General features: G+C 40.0%; 1 protein-coding gene and 1 pseudogene across 13 annotated transcripts in view; both read left to right on the top strand.

The window, feature by feature from the left end:
• SYTL4 (synaptotagmin like 4) overlaps positions 1-19,196 on the top strand; it is a 196,502-nt gene that overhangs the window by 38,674 nt on the left and 138,632 nt on the right. The window lies entirely within an intron of this gene.
• Positions 679-17,312, top strand: LOC105748759 (uncharacterized; annotated as a pseudogene).

The raw sequence follows: 19,196 nt of genomic DNA, 5'->3' as shown, positions 1-19,196 counted from the left end.
TCAGCAGAGGCGGGTAAGGAGCCTCTGATTTCCTGGGCCAGGTCATGGGTCAACCAGTGCTCACATCCTCTCAGTTACCTCCTCTAACAGCTCACTAAGCAGAGATCCTGCATATAATGTAGCTGAGGAAGTTAGAAAGGCCTCTAATTGGTTGGTTGGTTATCTGACTGAAACATGGACAAAAAATTTCCCACGGTATGTGAATTGGAAATGCCTGACCTCCTTTGGTTTAATGTAGAGGAAGGGGTTCAGAGATTTAGAAAGATTGGAATGTTAGAGTGGATTTGTCATTTAAGACCTACTTATCCATACTGGGAGTGTCTAGAACAGGGGTCCCCAACCTCCAGGCCTTGGACCAGTATCTGTCCGCAGCCCATTAGGAACCAGGCCACATAGCAGGAGGTGAGCGGCAGGCGGGCAAGCAGAGCTTTATCTGTGGCTCTCCATCGCTCACATAACCGCCTGAACCATCCCCCCCCAACCCTATCCATGGAAAAATTGTCTTCCACAAAACCGGTCCCTGGTGCCAAAAAGGTTGGGGACCGCTGGTCTAGAAGACATACCTTTCACCAATACTTTGAGAAATAATTTGGTGAGTGGAGTCCTAGCATCCTTGAAGATCTCCGTGATTGCTCATCTCTGTAAGTGAGACGTTACCGTGGGAACTGCAGCCACTCAATGGAAAAACCTAAATGCAGTAGGAGTAATTTGATCCTGGCGTGGCAGGGGCCAAGTGGCAGCATTCAATCACCAAAGGGAAGGTGAGTGTGGTTACCATAATGGACAGCAGAGACAAAGCAGCAGTCAGAATAGTCTGATTCATGCAGACTTATGGTGCTGGCTAGTTAGTGTTCTAAAAAGTGAAATAAATAGGAAGCCTACTAGATTTTCACTTGATCTGTATAAGCAGAAAAGTTCTAGATCAAGTGAACAAAAATCTAACTCAAATCATAAAAACAGAGAGTCACAGCCCCTTGATCAATTCCAAGACTTAAGACAGTTTGTAGACTTAGAACCCCTTGAATGAAGGGGGGGTTGGGTCCCCTTGAAGAAGGATCCCAGTACACTAGTGAAAATTTATACTGTTAATATTTCTCCCAAAGGGACCTGCAGCCTTTTACCAGAGTAACTGTACATTGAGAAAAAGGAAATAATCAGACCTTTCAGGGACTACTGGCCACTGGATCTAAACTAGAACTGATTCTAGGAGACCTGAAGCACCACTGTGGCCCTCCAGTCAGAGTAGGGGCTTATTAAGGTCAGGTAATCAATGGAGTTTTAGCTTAGGTGTACCTCACAGTGAGTGTAGTAGCTCCCCAGATCCATCCTGTGGTTATTTCCTTCCTTCCAGAATGCATAATTGGAATAGATATATATAGCAGCTGGAAGAATCCCCACATTGGTTCCCTGATCTGTTGAGTGTGGGCTGTTATGGTGGGAAAGGCCAAATGGAAGCCATTGGAACTTCCTCTACCTACAAAAGTAATAATAAAAAATAATACCACATTCCTGGAGGGATTTCAGAGATTAGTGCTACCATCAAGGACTTGGAAGATGCAAGGGTGGTGATTTCCACCACATCCCCCTTAAACTCTATTTGACCAATGTAGAAGACAGATGGATCTTGGAGAATGACAGTGGATTATCACAAGCTTAACCAGGTAGTAATTCCAATTGCAGGTGCTGTACCAAATGTGGTTTCATTGCTTGAGCAAATTAACACAACATCTGGTACCTGGTATGCAGCTGTTGATCTGGCAAATAATCTTTTTCTCCATACCTGTCCATAAGGCCCACCAGAAGCAATTTGCTTTCAGCTGGAAAGGCCAGCAATATACCTTCACTGTCCTACATCGGAAGTATATCAACTCTCCAGTTCTGTCTTAGTTCACAGAAATCTTGATTGCCTTTCCCTTTCATGAGGTATCACAATGTCCATTACATTGATAACATTATTCTGATTGGACCTAGTGAGTGAGAAGTAGCAACTAATCTAGACTTATTGGTGAAACAGTTGCATGTCAGAGGGTGGGAAATAAAACCAACTAAAATTCAGAGGCCTTCTACCTCAGTGAAATTTCTAGGGATCCAGTGGTATGGGGCATGTCGAGACATCTCTTCTAAGGTGAAGGATAGGTTGTTGTATTTGGCCCCTCCTACAACCAAGAAAGAAGCACGATGCTTAACTGGTCTCTTTGGATTTGGTGGCAACATATTCTTCATTTGGGTGTGTTATTCTAGCCCATTTACTGAGTGACCTGAAAAGTTGATAGTTTTGAGTAAGATCCAGAACAAGAGAAGGCTCTGAAACAGGTTTGGGCTTTTGTGCAAGCTGTTATGCCACTTGGGCTACATGATCCAGCAGATCCAGTGGTGTTGGAAGTGGCAGTGTCAGATCGAGTTAGTGTTTGGAGCCTTTGGCAAGCCCCTGTGGGACGAATTACAGCATAGACCCTTAGGATTTTGGAGCAATGCCCTGCCCTCATCTGTAGATAACTACTCTCCTTTTGCGAATCAGTTCTTGGCTTCCAACTGGGCCTTAGAGACTAAACACTTGACCATGGGCAACAAAGTTACCATCAAACCTGAGCTGCCCCTCATGAACTGGGTGTTATCTGACCCACCAAGCCGTAAAGTTGGGCATGCACAGCAACACTCCGTCATCAAATGAAAGTAGTATATATATGATCAAGCCTGGGTAGGCCCTAAATGCACAGGTAAATTACCTGAAGAAGTGGCCCAAATGCCTATGGTCCCCACTCCTGCTACACTGCCTTCTCTTTCCCAGCCTGTACTTGTGGCCTCATTGGGAGTTCCTACAATCAGCTGACAGAGAAAGAAAAGACTTGGGCCTGGTTTACAGATGGTTTTACAAGATATGCAGGCACCATCTGGAGGACAGCTGCAACATTACAGCGCCTCTCTGGGACATCCCTGAAGGACAGTGGTGAAGGGGAGTCCTCTTGGTGGGCAGAACTTCAGGCAGTGCACCTGGTTGTTGACTTTGCTTGGAAGGAAAAATGACCAGATGTGTGATTATATACCAATTCATGGGCTGTGGCCAACGGTTTGGATGGATGGTCTGGGACTTGGAAGGAACATGATTTAAAAATTGGTGACAAAGAAATTTAGGGAAGAGGTATGTAGATAGACTTCTCTTAATGGGAAAAAGACGTGAAAATATTTGTGTCCCATGTGAATGCTCACCAAAAGGTGACCTCAGAAGAGGAAGATTTTAATAATCAAGTGGATAGGATGACCCATTCTGTCAGTACCATTCAGCCTCTTTTGCTAGCCACCCCTGTCATTGCCCAATGGGTTCATGAACAAAGTGGCCATGGTGGCAGGGATGGTGGTTATACCTGGGCTCAGCAACATGGACTTCCATTCACCAAGGGTGACCTGGCTACAGCCACTGCTGAGTGCCCAATCTGCCAGCAGAGGAAACCAACACTGAGCCTCTGATATGGCACCATTCCCTAGCATGATCAGCTAGCTAGCTGGTGGCAGGTTGATTGCATTGGACTGCTCCCATCATGGAAGGGGCAGTGTTTGTTCTTATTGGAATAGACACTTACTCTGGATATGGATTTGCCTTCCCTGCATGCAGTGCTTTTTCCAAAACTACCATCTGTGGACTTAATAGAATGTCTTATCCCCGTCATGATATTTCACAGAGCATTGCTTCTGATCAAGAACAACCCTTTACAATAAAAGAAGTGTGACAGTGGGCCCAAGCTCATGGAATTCACTGGTCTTACCATGTCTCCCACCATCCTAAAGCAGCTTGCTTAATAGAACAGTGGTATGACCTTTTGAAGATTTAGTTACAGCACCAGCTAGGTGGCAGTACCTTGCAGGGCTGGGGCAAGTTTCTCCAGAAAGCTGTATATGCACTTAATTAGTATCCACTATATGGTGCTGTTTCTCAAGTAGCCAGGATTTACAGGTCCAGAAATCAAGCAGGTGGAAATGAAAGTGCACCAGTCACTATTATCCATAGTGACCCGCTAGCTTCCTGTTTTCATGACTTTATTTTCTGCTGGCCTAGAGGTCTTAGTGTCAGAGGGAGGAAAGCTTCTATCAGGAGACATGACAATGATTCCATTGAACTGGAAATTAAGACTGTCACCCTGCCACTTTGGGCTCTGAATCAACAGGCAAAAAAAGGAGTTATGGTGTTATCTGGGGTGATTGATCCTGACTATCAAGGAGAAATTGGACTACTACTATGTGGTGGAAGTGAGGAAGAGTGTGTCTGGAATACAGGAGATGCCTTAGGGCATCTCTGAGTATTACCATGCCTTGTGGTCAAAGTCAATGGAAAGCTACAACAAACGAATCCAAGCAAGACTACTAATGGGCCAGACCCTTCAGGAATGAAAGTTAGGGTTACTCTGCCAGCTAAAGAACAATGACCAGCTGAGGTGCTTGCTGAAGGCAAAGGGAATACAGGATGTGTAGTAGAAGAAGGTAATTATAAATACCAGCTACAACCACACCACCAGTTACAGAAATGAGGACTATAATTGTCATGAGTATTTCCTCCTTATTTTGTTATACATATGTTTGTGTGTGTATATATACATAAACTAAGTAAATATTTTTGTTTTATTTCCTTTCTTGTTCTTTTATCATATAAGATAAGCTGTATTGACTTTACATCAGTAATTGAGTATTGCTAATTTTACATCATAGTATATAAGTTATAGGATATCAGGAGAAGAGTAAGCATCACTCAAGTGCCCTTCCTTCTCTTCTGGGGAAGGGATTAGTGCATTTTCAGTTGCTTGTAGGATAGCTATATCATGTCAGTTGTTATTGTCTTTATTTGGAGATCCAGTATGGTTATTGTCTTGTTATTGTCTTTATTTGGAGATCCAGTATGGTTTAAGGAGATATGTATGGGTACCAAGCTGACAAGGGGTGAAGTTATGGTGGTTAATTTTATGTGTCAACATGATTGGGCTAAGGGCTGTCCAGAAAGCTGGTAAAACATTATTTCTGGGTATGTCTGTGAGGGTTGTTAAAAAATAAAATTCAACTGAGTAAATCAGAAGATCTAATTGTGCTTTTTCAAAGATTCATGAATCAAGCAGCATCTCATCTAGCAAACAGAAAGGAGCTCTGAGGAGCTGCACAAAATGGAAGACTTTTATAGACAGAAGGGGACAGGAAAAGGAAGTTTCTAGCCAAGAGTGGACTGTCTCAGGCAAAATCACCTTCCTATGGGGGACAAAAATGGTCTATCGAGTAGATTACCTCACTAGTGCTGACCAGGTAATTCCAGAATGACTTGTTACAGGTCACATTCTTGGGAGAGGCTGAAATTGCAATTAGATTAGGTATTAAGTCTTGGTTTGCTGATGTGGGGCTTAGCACAAGTGACTCCATTTGAGGCCTATTGTTTCTTTTTTAACAGGGTGTTCCCAGAAGAGATTAACATTTGAATTGGTAGATTGAGTAAAGAGGATCACCCTCACTAATGTGGTTGGACATCATCCAATCCATTGAAAGGCTGAATAGAACAACCAGGCAGGAGAAGGGCAGATTTACTCTCTTTACTTGACCTTGGACATCCATCTTCTCCTACCCTTGTACACAGGCATTCCTAGTTCTTGGGCCTTTATAGACTCAGACTGGAACTTACACCATCAGTCCCCCAAATGTCAGGCCTTTGGACTCAGACTGAATTACACCATGACCTTTTCTGGTTCTCCAGCTAGCAGTGGCAGATCTTGGGATTTCTTGGCCTCCTTAATCATGTTGGTCAATTCCTATAAGTCTCCTCTTATTTATAGCTATGTCTATATCCATGTTATTGATTCTGTTTCTCTGAAGAACCCTGTCTAATGCAATATGGAACCTAAAATAGTCAAAGTCATAGAAGCAGAGAATAGTATGGTGGTTGCCAGGGGCTAGGGTAAGGGGGAAATATGGAGATGGGAAAAGGGTACAAAGTTTCAGTTATGCAAGATAAATAAGTCTTAGAGAATTAATGTACAGCATGAAGACTATAGTTAGCAATACTGTATTGTAAACTTGAAATTTGCTAAGAGGTGTTCTCACCACATACATAAAAAAGTAATTATATTAGATGATGGATATGTTAATTAGCTTGATTGTGGTGATAATTTCACAATGTGTGTGTGTATATATATAAACATCAAATTGTATGCCTTAAATATATATAATTTTTATTTGTGAATTATACCTCATTAAAGCTGAAACAAACAGAAATAAAAATGTCCAGATTGGATGGAAAGAAGTAGAAATATATATATATATAGTATTTCTTATATACACTCCCACACACAATTAGAACTAATAAATGAATTCAGAAACATTTCAGGAAACGTCAGTGTAAAAAATCAGTTATATTCTATACTCTAGCAATTAACAATCCAAAAATAAATTAATATCTTTACTTAGAATAACATCAAAAAGAATAAAATACTTAGCAATAAATTTAACCAAAGAAATGCATGTCTTGTATACTGAAAATTACAGAATATCATTGAATGAAATTAAATAAATGGAAAGACATTCCATGTTTATGGATTAGAGGGCTTAACATTGTTAAAATGATAATACTTTCCAGAATAATCTACAAATGCAATTCAATCCCAATCCAAATTCCAGCTGCTTTTCTTTCTCCAACATTAATAATCTAAACTTAAAATTCATATGAAAATTCAAGGGACCCAGAATAGCCAAAAGAATCTTGGAAAAAGAGCAACAAAGTCAAAGGACTCACATTTCCCTATTTCATGACTTACTACAAAGCTACAGTAATTAGAGCAGTGTGATACCGGCATGAAGATAGGTATATAGATTAATGAAATAAAATTGAGAGTCCAGAAATAAATCAGTACACCTATGGTCATTTGACGTTCAATAAGTGTACTAAGACAATTCAATGGAACAGAACAGTTTTGTCAACAAATCTTGCTGGAACAACTGGACCCCTGTCTCATACCATATGTAAAAATTAACTCAAAGTGTATCAGAGACCTATATGTAAGAGCCAGAACCACAAAATTATGACAAGAAAGCATAGGTGTACATCTTCCTGTACTCAGATTACGCCATTAAAAAAAATATATGATACTTAAAAGCAACAAAAGGAAATAGAGATAAAGTATACTTCAAAAATTTTAAAAAGTTGCTTCAAATGACACTATCAATAAAGTGAAAAATAAATTCACAAAAGGGAGAAAATATTTGCGTCATATATTTGATGAGTCTAGTATCCAGAATATATGAACTCTTACATGAGTGTAAGAGTTCTTACAACTCAAAGTAAAAAGACAGGAGCCAATTTAAAAATGGACAACGGATTTGAGTAGACATTTTTCTCCAAAGAAGATAGATAAATGGCCAATAAGCACTTGAAAATTGCTCAACATCCTCAGTCATTAGAGAAATACAAATCAAAACAACAGTGAGGTTCCACTTCACACACATCAGTATGGCTATAATAAAAAAGACAGTGAGAAATGTTGATGAGGATATGAAGAAATTAGAATCCTCATACATTGTTGGTAGGGATGGAAAATGGTGTAGCCTCTGTATAAAACAAAACCTCAAAAGGTTAAGCATAGAGTTAACATAGAGGAATTCCACTTGTAGGTATATACCCAAGAGAATTGAAAACGTGTTCACACAAAAACTTGTACATGAATGTTCGTAGAAGCATTACTGATAGTAGCCCCAAAGTGGTAACAACCTAATGTCCATCAACTGATGAATATATAAACAAAATGTGACATATCCATATAATGCAATATTATTCAAATGTTAAAAGCAGTGAAGTATATCAGCACATGACACAACATGGATGAACCTTAACAACATTATGCTATGTGAAAGAAGCCAGTCACAAAGGACCAAATATTTTATGATTCAAAGACTGGTAGAGAAATTCATGGTGCACACTCACTAGAGCCCCTCCTCCCAGCACAGGCATTATTCGGAGAAAACTCCCAACTCCCTACATCTCCCTGGGGAGAGAAAGAGAAGAGTAGAACATACCCAATGTTCTGACTTTTGAGGGGGCTACCAAGAGACTGGTTTTTATCTTGCCTGAATCTAAGCTCTGACAAGAAAAGGATACCAGGTTGGGAGACTTCGAGAACAAGAGATCAACGTGCAGTACCACAAACAGACGCTAGATGTCGCTCCAGCACAGTGGCTTAGTATACTACCAAAGAGGCTGCAGTACCATATATTGACACCAGGTGGTGCTTGTGAGTAAAACCCGTCAAATTTCAATTAGATTACACACACAAGCCCAGAGAAAATGTATCCCCCAAAAAGTTTTAGAAGGTCTCCTGAATCTCTACCTGGGTGATTGAGGAAAGTCTTCCATGTGCAAAACCAGATCACAAAGACTGGGAGAGGTGGCTGATTTTTCAAATGCCAAAGTCCTAATGGGATATAACAAGGTATACAAAGAAACAGGGAAACGTGGTCCAATCAAAAGAACAAATTAAACATCCTGAAACTAACCCTAAAGAAACAGAGATATATGAGTTTCCAGACAAATATTTTTTTTTTAAACTGCCATAACGGGCTTCCCTGGTGACACAGTTGTAAAGAATCCACCTACCAATGCAGGGGAGATGGGTTCGAGCTCTGGCCAGGGAAGATCCCACATGCGACGGAGCAACTAAGCCCATGCACCACAACTACTGAGCCTGCGCTCTAGAGCCCATGAACCACAACTACTGAGCCCACGTGCTACAACTACTGAAGCCCACGTGCCTAGAGCCTGTGCTCTGCAAGAAGAGAAGCCACCGCAATGAGAAGCCCACGCACCACAACGAAGAGTAGCCCCCGCTCGCCACAACTAGAGAAAGCCCATGCGCAGCAACAAAGACCCAATGCAGCCAAAAATAAATAAATAAAATAAATTTATTTTAAAAATACTGCCATAAGGATGCTCAACAAATTAAATGAGAGCATGGATAGATAGCTAAAATGAAATCAGGAAAAAATGCATGAAGTAAATAGAATAACAACAAAGAGTTAGAAATTATGAAGAAACAACAAATAAAATTGGGGAACTAAACAATACAATTACTTAACTGAAAACTTCACTAGAGATATTAAGCAGTAGATTTGACCAGTCAGAAGAAAGAATCAGTGAAATTAAAGGACTTCAAAATTACCCGGGCAAAGGAGGGGGAAGAAAAAGAAGAACGTGAACAGAGTCTGAGACTCCATTAAGTAGAACAACATATGCATTATGGGAGTCACAGAAAGAGAAGAAAAAGAAAAAGGGACAGAGAGCCTATTTGAAGAGCTAATGGCTGAAAACTTCCCCAGTCTGAGGAGAAATGGACATACAAATTCAAGAAGCTCAGAAAAACAACAGCTAGGATAAATATAAAGAGAATTACACCATAACATACCTAATTGAACTGTCAAAAATCACAAAGAGAATCTTGAAAGAAGAAAGAGAAGAGCAACTTATGACATACAGGCCTACCTTGTTTTATTGCACTTTGTTTTATTGTGCTTCACAGATAATTGCATTTTTTACAAATTGAAGGTTTGTGGCAACCCTGCATTGAGGGTTTGTTGCCACCATTTTCTCAACAGCATCTGCTTACTTTGTGTCCCTGTGTTACATTTTGGTAATTCTTGCAATATTTCAAACTTTTTCGTTATTATTTTATTTATTATGGTGATCTGTGATCAGTGATCTTTGATGTTACTATCGTAATTGTTTTCAGGCACCATAAACCATGCCCATATAAGTTGGCAAACTTAATTGATAAATGTTGTCTGTGTTCCAATTGTTCCATTGCCCAGCTGTTCCCCAGTCTCTCTCCCTCTGCTCAGGCCTCCCTATCCCTGAAACACAACAATATTTAAATTAAGCCTAATAACCCTACAATAAGTGTTCAAGTGAAAGGAAGAGTTGCATGTCTCTCACTTTAAATCAAAAGCTAGAAATGGTTAAGCTTAATGAGGAAAGCATGTTGAAAGCCAAGAGGGGCCAAAAGCTAGCCCTCTTTGTGCCAAACAGTTAACCAAGTTATGAATGCAAAGGAAAAGTTCTTGAAGGAAATTAAAAGTGCTACTCCAGTGAAGGCAAAACAGATATTGCTGACATAGAGAAAGGTTTAGTGATCTGGAAAGATCAAACCAGCCACAAAAGTCCCTTAAGCCAAAATCTAATCCAGAGCAAGGCCCTAACTCTCTTTAATTCTATGAACCTGAGAGAGGTGAGGAGACTGCAGAATAAAAGTTTGAAGCTGGCAGAGGTTGGTTCATGAGGTTTAGGAAAAGAAGCTGTCTCCATAATTTAAAAATGCAAGGCAAAGCAGCAAGTGCTGGCATAGAAGCTGCAGCAAGTTATCCAGAAGATTGAGCGAAGATCATTAATGAAGGTAGCTACGATAAAAAACAGATTTTAAATGTAGACTAATCAGACTTCTATTGGAAGAAGATACCATCTAGGACTTTCATAGCTAGAGAGGAGAAGCCAATGCCTGGCTTCAAAACTTCAAAGGACAGGCTGACTCTCTTGTTAGGGACTAATGCAGCTGGTGACTTTTGGTTGAAGCCAATGCTCATTACCATTCTGAAAATCCTAGGGCCCTTAAGAATTATGTTAAATCGACTCTGACTATGCTCTATAAATGAAACAACAAAGCCTAGATGATATCACATCTGTTTACAGCATGAGTTACCAAATATTTTAAGCCCATTGTTGAGACCTACTGTTCAGAACAAAAGATTCCTTTCAAAATATACTGCTCATTTGACTATACACCTGGTCACCCAAGAGCTCAGGTGGAGATGTACAACAAGATTCATATTTTCATGCCTGCTAATACAGCATCCATTCTACAGCCCATGGATCAAGAAGTAATTTTGGCTTTCAGATTTTATTATTTAAGAAATACATTTTGTAAGGTTATAGCTGCCATAGATAGTGATCCCTCTGATGGGCAAATCAAATTGAAAACCTTCTGGAAAGGATTTGCCATTCTAGACGCCATTATGAACATTTATGATTCATGGGAAGAGGTGAAAATATCAACATTAGCAGTCTGGACGAAGTTGATTCCAACCCTCATGGATAACTTGGAGAAGTTCAAGACTTCAGTGGAGGAAGTCCTTGCAGATGTGGTGGAAATAGTAAGAGAACTAGAATTAGAAATGGAGCCTAGGGACTTCCCTGCTGGCGCAGTGGTTAAGAATGCATCTTCCAATGCAGGGGGTGCATTTTCAGTCCCTGGTCAGGGAACTAGATCCCACATGCATGCCACAACCAAGAGTTCACATGCCACACCTAAGGAGCCCACCTGCCACAACTAAGACCTGGCACAACCAAAATTAAAAAAAAAAAAAAAAAGAAAGAAATGGAGCCTGCAGATGTGACTGAATTGCTACAATCTCATGATAAAACTTGAACAGATGAGGAATTGCTTCTTATGGATGAGCAAAGAAAGCGGTTTCTTGAGATGGAATCTACTCCTGGTGAAGATGCTATGAGGATCATTGAATTGACAACAGTGGATTTAGAATATTACATAAAACTTAGTTGATAAATCTGCAGCAGGGTTTGAGAGGATTGACTCCGATTTTGACAGAAATTCCACTGTGGGTAAAATGCTGTCTAACAGCATTGCATGTTACAGAGAAATCGTTTATGAAAGGAAGAGTCCATCGATGTAGCACACTTCATTGTTGTCTTATTTTAAGAAATTGCCGCAGCCACCCCAACCTTCAGCAAGCACCACCCTGATCAGTCAGCAGCCATCAACATCAAGGCAAGATCTTCCACTGGCAAAAAGATTGAGTTGCTGAAGGCTCAGATGATGGTTAGAAATTTTTAGCCATAAAGTATTTTAAAATTAAGGTATGTACATTGTTTTCTTAGACATGATGCTATTGCATACTTAATAGACTACGGTATAGTGTAAACATAACTTTTATATGCACTGGGAAACAAATTTGTGTGAATTGCTCTCTTGTGATATTCACTTTCATGTGGTGGCCTGGAACCAAATCTGCAGTATCTCCAATGTATGCCTGTAAAAGTGAGCTGTTATTAAATTATCAGTGGATTTCTTAGAAGAGAACTTGCATGCTAGAAGGAAGTGGGATGATATATTCAGTGTGCTAGGAAAAAAAAAAAAAAAAACACCTTCCATCTAAGAATACTATGTCCAGCAAACAGTCCTTCAAAAATGAAGGAGAAATTAAGACTTTCCCAGATAAAAGCTGGGGAAGTTTATCACCACTACACCTGCCCTACAGGAAATGCTGAAGACAGAGAATTCCCTGGCTGTCCAGTGATTAGGACTTGGCGCTTTCACTGCCGGGGCCCGGGTTCAATCCCTCGTCAGGGAACTGAGATCCCTCAAGCCGTGTGGTGCAGCCAAAAAAAAAAAAATGCTGAAGGCAGTCCCTTCAGGTTGAGGTGAAAAAATGATAAACAATAACACAAACCCATATGAAAATATAAAACTCCCAGGTAAAGGTAAATATATAGATATAGAATCTTATAGTAATGTAAATGTATAAATCATTTTTAAAACTAATATGCAATTTAAAAAACAAAAGCATAAAAAGTAATTATAAATCTGTTAATGGATGTGCAGTATAAAAAGAGATCATTTGTGTCATCAATAATGTGAAGCTGGGGGGACAGAGATTTAAGATTTAGAGTTTCTATGTATGATTGGGAATTAAGTTGTTACCAGTTTAAAATACTTTGTTATTATTTTATGATTTATGTAAATGAAATGGTAATCACAAACAAAATGTATCTATAGAATATACACAAACGGCTCATCTCATGAATCCACTGAAATAGAGTGAAATAATATTTATAGAGAGCTTTTCTCTCCTAGAAAAGAAGAAAGGTTGCCAGTTGTTGCTTCACAGAATCAAAATAATAGGAATTCAAATAATTTTCTTCTGCTCTTTTAAAATATCTTTCTATCCTGCAGATGGAATGGCCTCTGATGATGAAAAGAGAAACCATATCTCTAAAATGGTTTTGAAAATTGGCTGAAGATAAAATTGATGAAATATTCAAACTCTTGAAAACTATGAAAAACCCCACAGAGAAATCAATTATTTGAGAGGCAAATTTTTGGAAATCATTTAAGTGTTTTGAAATGAAAAGATGAGGAATAGCAAAATTAAACTATTTTACAATCATTATATAGAAATTTTATTTTAAAAATATATATTATATGTATATATTCCAAAGGATAATATTAAAATCTGAATCTTTTGTAATAAATGATACTCTGTGTGAAAAAAAAGAATATACACAAACGGAAGTAAGAAGGGAATCAAAACATGTTAGTACAAAAAAGAATCAACAAACACAAAAGAAGGAAGCAAGGGATGAAAGAATGACAAAAACTATAAGACATACAGAAAACAATGAACAAAATGGCCGTAGTCAGTTTTTCACTATCAGTAATTACTTTAAATGTAAATAAATTAAACACACCAATTAAAAGACATGGGTTGGCAGAATGGAGTGAAAAACAAGATCTAACAAGATGTTGTTTACAAGACACTCATGTTAGGTCTAAGGACACACATAGACTAAAAATGAAAGGATGGAAAGGATATTCCATGCAAACAGGAGCATAAAGAGAATGCAGGTGGCCATACTTAGACAAAATATTTTAAGACAAAAATTGTTAAAAGAGACAAAAAAGGACATTATATAATGATAAAAGGGTCAATTCATCAGGAGGATGTAATGATTATAAATATATATGTACCTACATTTGAGCTCCCCAATATATGAAGGAAACACTGAGAGCTGAAGAGAGAAATAGACAGTAATACAATAATAATGGAAGACTTCAATACTTCAATTTCAGTTATGGATAGAAGAACCAGAGAGAAGATCAAGGAAACGGACGACTTGAACACCACCATAAAACAAGTGGATCTAACAGACTGTTGGGCTGCACCCCGAAGGCCTACAAAGCCTTGTAGTTACCCAGCCTCGAGACTGAAGAAACAGCCCAGAGACTGCGACAGAGACATAAACAGTTTATTGGACAAGGGGATCTTACACAAAGGGTCCTGGAGTGACAATCCACTGTGTGCAGCAGACTGCAGGCAGAACGTGGTAGCAGTCTTCACTACTCAGGGGAGAAGGAGGCTACCATTTATAGGGGGAATTGACATCAGGTTGGCTCATCAGTTACCAGGGGCTAATTAAGTCTTATAATTAAGAGGATTGGATAGTCATGTGAGTGAAGCAGGGACTGGTCAAGCAGGAGATGTACAGAGAGCAAGAGAGCAGCCATCTTGAATGGCCTAACCATACACAGACATATACAGAACATTCCATCTAACAGCAGCATAATACACATTCTTCTCAAGCACACAGGAACATTCTCATGTCAGGCCACAAAACAAATTTAAGAAGGCTGAAATCATACGAAGTATCTTCTCTGACCACAATGGAATGAAACCAGAAATCAATAGCAGAATGAAAATAGGAAAGTCCACAAATATGTGGAAATTAAACTACTCACTCTTAAACAATCAGATAATCAAAAGAAATCACAAAAGAATTTAGAAAGTATCTGAGCAAAATGAAAACAAACCCACAAAATAACAGAATTTATGGGATTCAGAATGACATCAGCAAAATGATAGAATGGGCATTTTATACCATCTTCCCCCCCAAACCCCGAACACCAATTTTTCCAATCATCCACAGATGAAAGTGACTTTGTGGAAGTCCAGGAGTCCAGCGAGAAGTTCCAGCACACCACTGGAGCAAAAATAATTTAAATTGGACACATTGAAAAGGGTAAGAGGAAAAGCTTCACTTCACTTGCATAACCCTTTCCCTAAGGTGGAACAGCTTAGTACCAAGACCCTCTCCACCTGTGATTTCTCCCATGGAGAAAGTAAGAGTGAGTGAAAGACAAGATTCCTCAGCTGTGTGGAATGCTGCCAAAGAAGCCCACCTCTTTCTTATCCCATCCAGAATACTGAAGTGTGCTGCATGTTTGGACAGTGGGGAAGGGCTGGCAGAACAGCAGCCAGGGTTCTTGGAGGGCATCAAAAGGACACAGATCCTACTAACACTTCCACTGATTCCATCACGAAGCCCACCCACAAGCTGCTGGGGATGCCTCCATGTGGATCTCCCCAACTGGTCCACAGTTACCCTCAACGTTCCATGCTCCTCATTCACACACACCCTCACTGTGTGGCTTGCTCCCTGCATGTACCCCCAAGGGAAACACATATGAGTTTTGCAAATGGTTAATGAACACCCACACAAATCTGTCCTGTCTCTGTTGGACTGTGAGAAAGCACACAAAATTGAACATTTGGCATTGCCATAGGGAAAGCAAATGGGAGGCTGTCGCACCCAGCCTGGCTTTGTAGGATTGAGGGAAGGTATACAATCTTAATAATTACCCCTCCTCCCCCGCACCAGGGAACAAGAAGTGTGGAGTAGGCATATTTACAGAAAAGGTCTGAGAAAGTCTCAGAATCACTAGCACAGATGACAGATAGTATTTGTCAGCTGAAGCCAGTCAGTAAAGACTGGAGGATCTGACTGCTTCTTCAAATAGGAAGACAGCAACATAAGCCTTCAAGGAACATGAAAAATCAAGGAAATAATGACACCACCAAAGGGATACAATAATTTTCCAGTAACTGACCCCCCGAAAAATGGAGATCTGTGATTTGCCCAATAAGGAATTCAAAATAGTTGTTTTAAGGAAGCTCAATAACCCATAAGAAAACACAGAAAGACAAAAGAAACCAGGAAAAAAATATAGGAGGTAAATGATAAGTTTCACACAGAGAGAAATCATAGAAAAGAGCCAAACAGAAATTATGGAGCTGAAGAATACAGTGAATGAAATGAAAAATGCAATACAGAGCATTAAAAGCAGATTTGATCAAAAACAAGAATCTGTGAAGTCAAAGGCAAGTTATATGAAATTATCCACTCAGAAGAGAATGAAGAAAAAAGAATGGGAAAGCATAGGTGGAACACTCTTTCCAAAGAGAACACTCTTTCCGAAGAGATGTAAATTGTAGCAATATTTTTTTGGATCTCTCTTAAAGCAAAGGAAATAAAAGCAAAAATAAACAATTAGGACCTAATTAAACTTAAAAGCTTTTGCACAGCAAAGGAAACCATCAACAAAATGAAAAGACAACCTACTGAATGGGAGAAAATATTTGCAAATAATATGACCAACAAGGGGTTAATATCCGAAATGTATAAACAGCTCATACAACGCAACATCAAAAAATCAAACAACCTGATTAAAAAATGGGCAGAATATCTGAATAGACATTTTTCCAAAAAAGACATACAGAAGGCCAACAGGCACATGAAAAGTTGCCCAATATCATTAATCATGAGAGAAATGCTTCACAAAGACCACCAACATTTTTATTCAATGGGCTACCCACACACCGGGAATCAAATTGCTGGACTTGTCATACGGTCTTCAGTTGCTGTACCCCACCTTAAATGCTTACTCTGCTGATATATTCAATTTCAGCCAACTCCAGGTAACAACAACATTTTTGCCCCAGGGCTTCCCTTCAGTTGGATGCCCCGCCCATATTTCTGCCCTAATTGCTCCTCAAGGAGTGATTTTGGAGTAGCCTTCAAGGCCACCTTGGTTATTCTGTGCCCAGGGACAAACAGCTCTTGGCTCACAGATGCCTTTAAACACACCACTAGGACTCATATAGCAGAGATAGCCCATGAATGGGTACAAATGCCTGGGTTTCTTGTGGGAGGTTCTGATGAATACTTTACACTGGGAACTTCTGCCTTTGGATTTTATTGCGGGACCCATATCACAAGGCTCTCACCTAGTACATTATTCTGTCTCCCAGCTATGGGGTGTGGGGTGGTGGTGGTGGTGCACAGAGTGCTGGGGGCATGTGTCACCTAGTGGGGTGTTCTGCAGGTTACACACCCCATGGGGCTCGCGGGTGGGGCTCCTGGTGGAGTCCATGAGCTGGCTAGTAGGATGTGTCAGTTGTTGAGTTCTCTGCACTGGCTGCTGACAGCCCTCACTTTTTCTTGCTCCTAGCTGCCCCCAGATGCTTCAGATGTGCTGATCCCCCTCAGTGTTCTTGGTGGGAAGAGAAAAAGTGGGCCTCCTGGGCATAGTGCCACAGGCTGTGGAAATTGGGCACTCATTTTTCCCTTACTTTCCCTTGAGGGAAAAATCGAGGGCCAAGGAGGTCTCTCTTGGCACTGAGCTGTGCCACACTGAGGGAAGGGTGATGTGAATAAAGTGAAACTGTTCTTCTTACCCTCTTCAATGCATCTGTTCTGATTTTTTGCTTCACCATGGTGCTGAAACTTCTCCACTGGCCTCCTAGACTCCTATAAAGGTGTTTTCATCTGTAGTTGGTTGCTAAAATTAATGTTTCTGTGGGGAGTTGATGGCTGGAACCTCCTATTCTGCTGTTTTGCTGACATTCTTTTCTAAGCTATTTTTTTTAATGACTGTATCGTTTGTCCTGTGTGGCCAATGAAGTCTTTGTTTTGTTAGGTGGTAAGCTGGTGTTTTGACAGGGTTTCACTAAATGTCTGGAGCCTAGAAAAGAAAACAAAAGAAAAAGAAAAAAATACTCTCCCAGTCTTTGCAAATTGGTATTGTTTTTGGGCACTCCTTCAATGCTTAGCTGGACCATTTACAACTCTTTCTTAGCCTTCATGTCTTGCTTCCGTGGAAACTGAAGGTCACCCTGAGGTGAAATCTTAGAGTCTTCTTAGGCCCTTTTCTGAACTTGTGTCTACACTTGGTCATCCTTGTGGACTTCTCAATTCCACAGTATGCACAGCAGTTTTAAAAAACCTCATCTACCTAGCCCACCATATATCTCCTCCACATTCTTTGCTAGTCTTTTTGAAGTGTCTATTGCTTGTTCTGACTGTTCTTCCTTGCCCCGGGCTGCTGTGTCCAATACTTTTTCCATTAAATGCTTTCTATGAAAGCTACCCTATAAGCCGTACAAGGCCTGGGAATGTTCTGAGTCAAGAGAAACAAAGGCAAGCCTTTGCATCAGTCCTTGAGGAAGCCATCAGATGGACTGAAATCCACAACCATAATTCTTTGTGAATAAGGTTCATACTGCTCTCTCTGGCACTAGCAACCTGCACCAGGAGTGTGGGCTGCTGCCTTCACAGCCGCCAAACTGAGGAGTGGGGAGATGGTAGGTAGGCAAAAAAAGCTGCAGTGCTCTCTGACTGCAATGCAAAAGCTCCTTTCTTCATTAAGTACTCTCCTGGTTCTTGTAAGTTTTACACTAGATTCCAGAATTTTACAAAGTTGATTCTGACAGTTTTTGCCATTAATTGTTTTTGTGGAAGGGATGGAGCCCTGGAGTTTCCTATACCACATTTTCAATAACATTGCTCAATTTATTCTTCATTCCTTTTTTTTTGCTGAGTAATATTCCTTTGTATGACTATACAAAACTTTATCCATTCAACAGTTGGTAAAGGTTTGTGTTTTTTCCACTTTTTAGTTATTATGAATAATGGTGCTATGAACATTCATGTATAAGGGTTTGTGTGAACGTATGTTTCCAAATCTCTTATGTATATACCTAGGAGTGCAACTGCTGGGTCATCTGGTAACTCTATGTTTAACTGTTTGAGAAACTGTTGAACTGTTTTCCAAAGTGGCTGCACCATTTTATATACCCACCAGCAATGTATGAGGGTTCCAATTTCTCTATATCCTCATGGCACTTATTATTATCTGTCTTTTTTATTGTAGATACTTCAGTGGGTATGAAGTAGTATCTCTTTGTGGTTTTGGTTGAAATTTCCCTAATGACTAATGATACTGAGCGTTTATTTGTGTTTACTGACCATTTGTATAGCTTTTTGAAGAAATGCCTATTCAGATCTTTCACCTATTATTTCTTAGTTATTTGTCTTTTTAAATTTTTTTTATTTTTGGCTATGTTGGGTCTTCGTTTCCATGCGAGGGCTTTCTCTAGTTGCGGTAAGCGAGGGCCACTCTTCATCGCGGTGTGCAGGCCTCTCACTATTGCGGCCTCTCTTGTTGCGGAGCACAGGCTCCAGACGCGCAGGCTCAGGAGTTGTGGCTCACAGGCCCAGTTGCTCCGCGGCATGTGGGATCTTCCCAGACCAGGGCTCGAACCCGTGTCCCGTGCATTGG

Source organism: Orcinus orca, chromosome X (assembly GCF_937001465.1).
Source record: "Orcinus orca chromosome X, mOrcOrc1.1, whole genome shotgun sequence".
NCBI lineage: Eukaryota > Metazoa > Chordata > Mammalia > Artiodactyla > Delphinidae > Orcinus > Orcinus orca.
The sequence above is the reverse complement of the archived record's forward strand: the minus strand, read 5'-3'. Positions and strand labels throughout refer to the sequence as shown.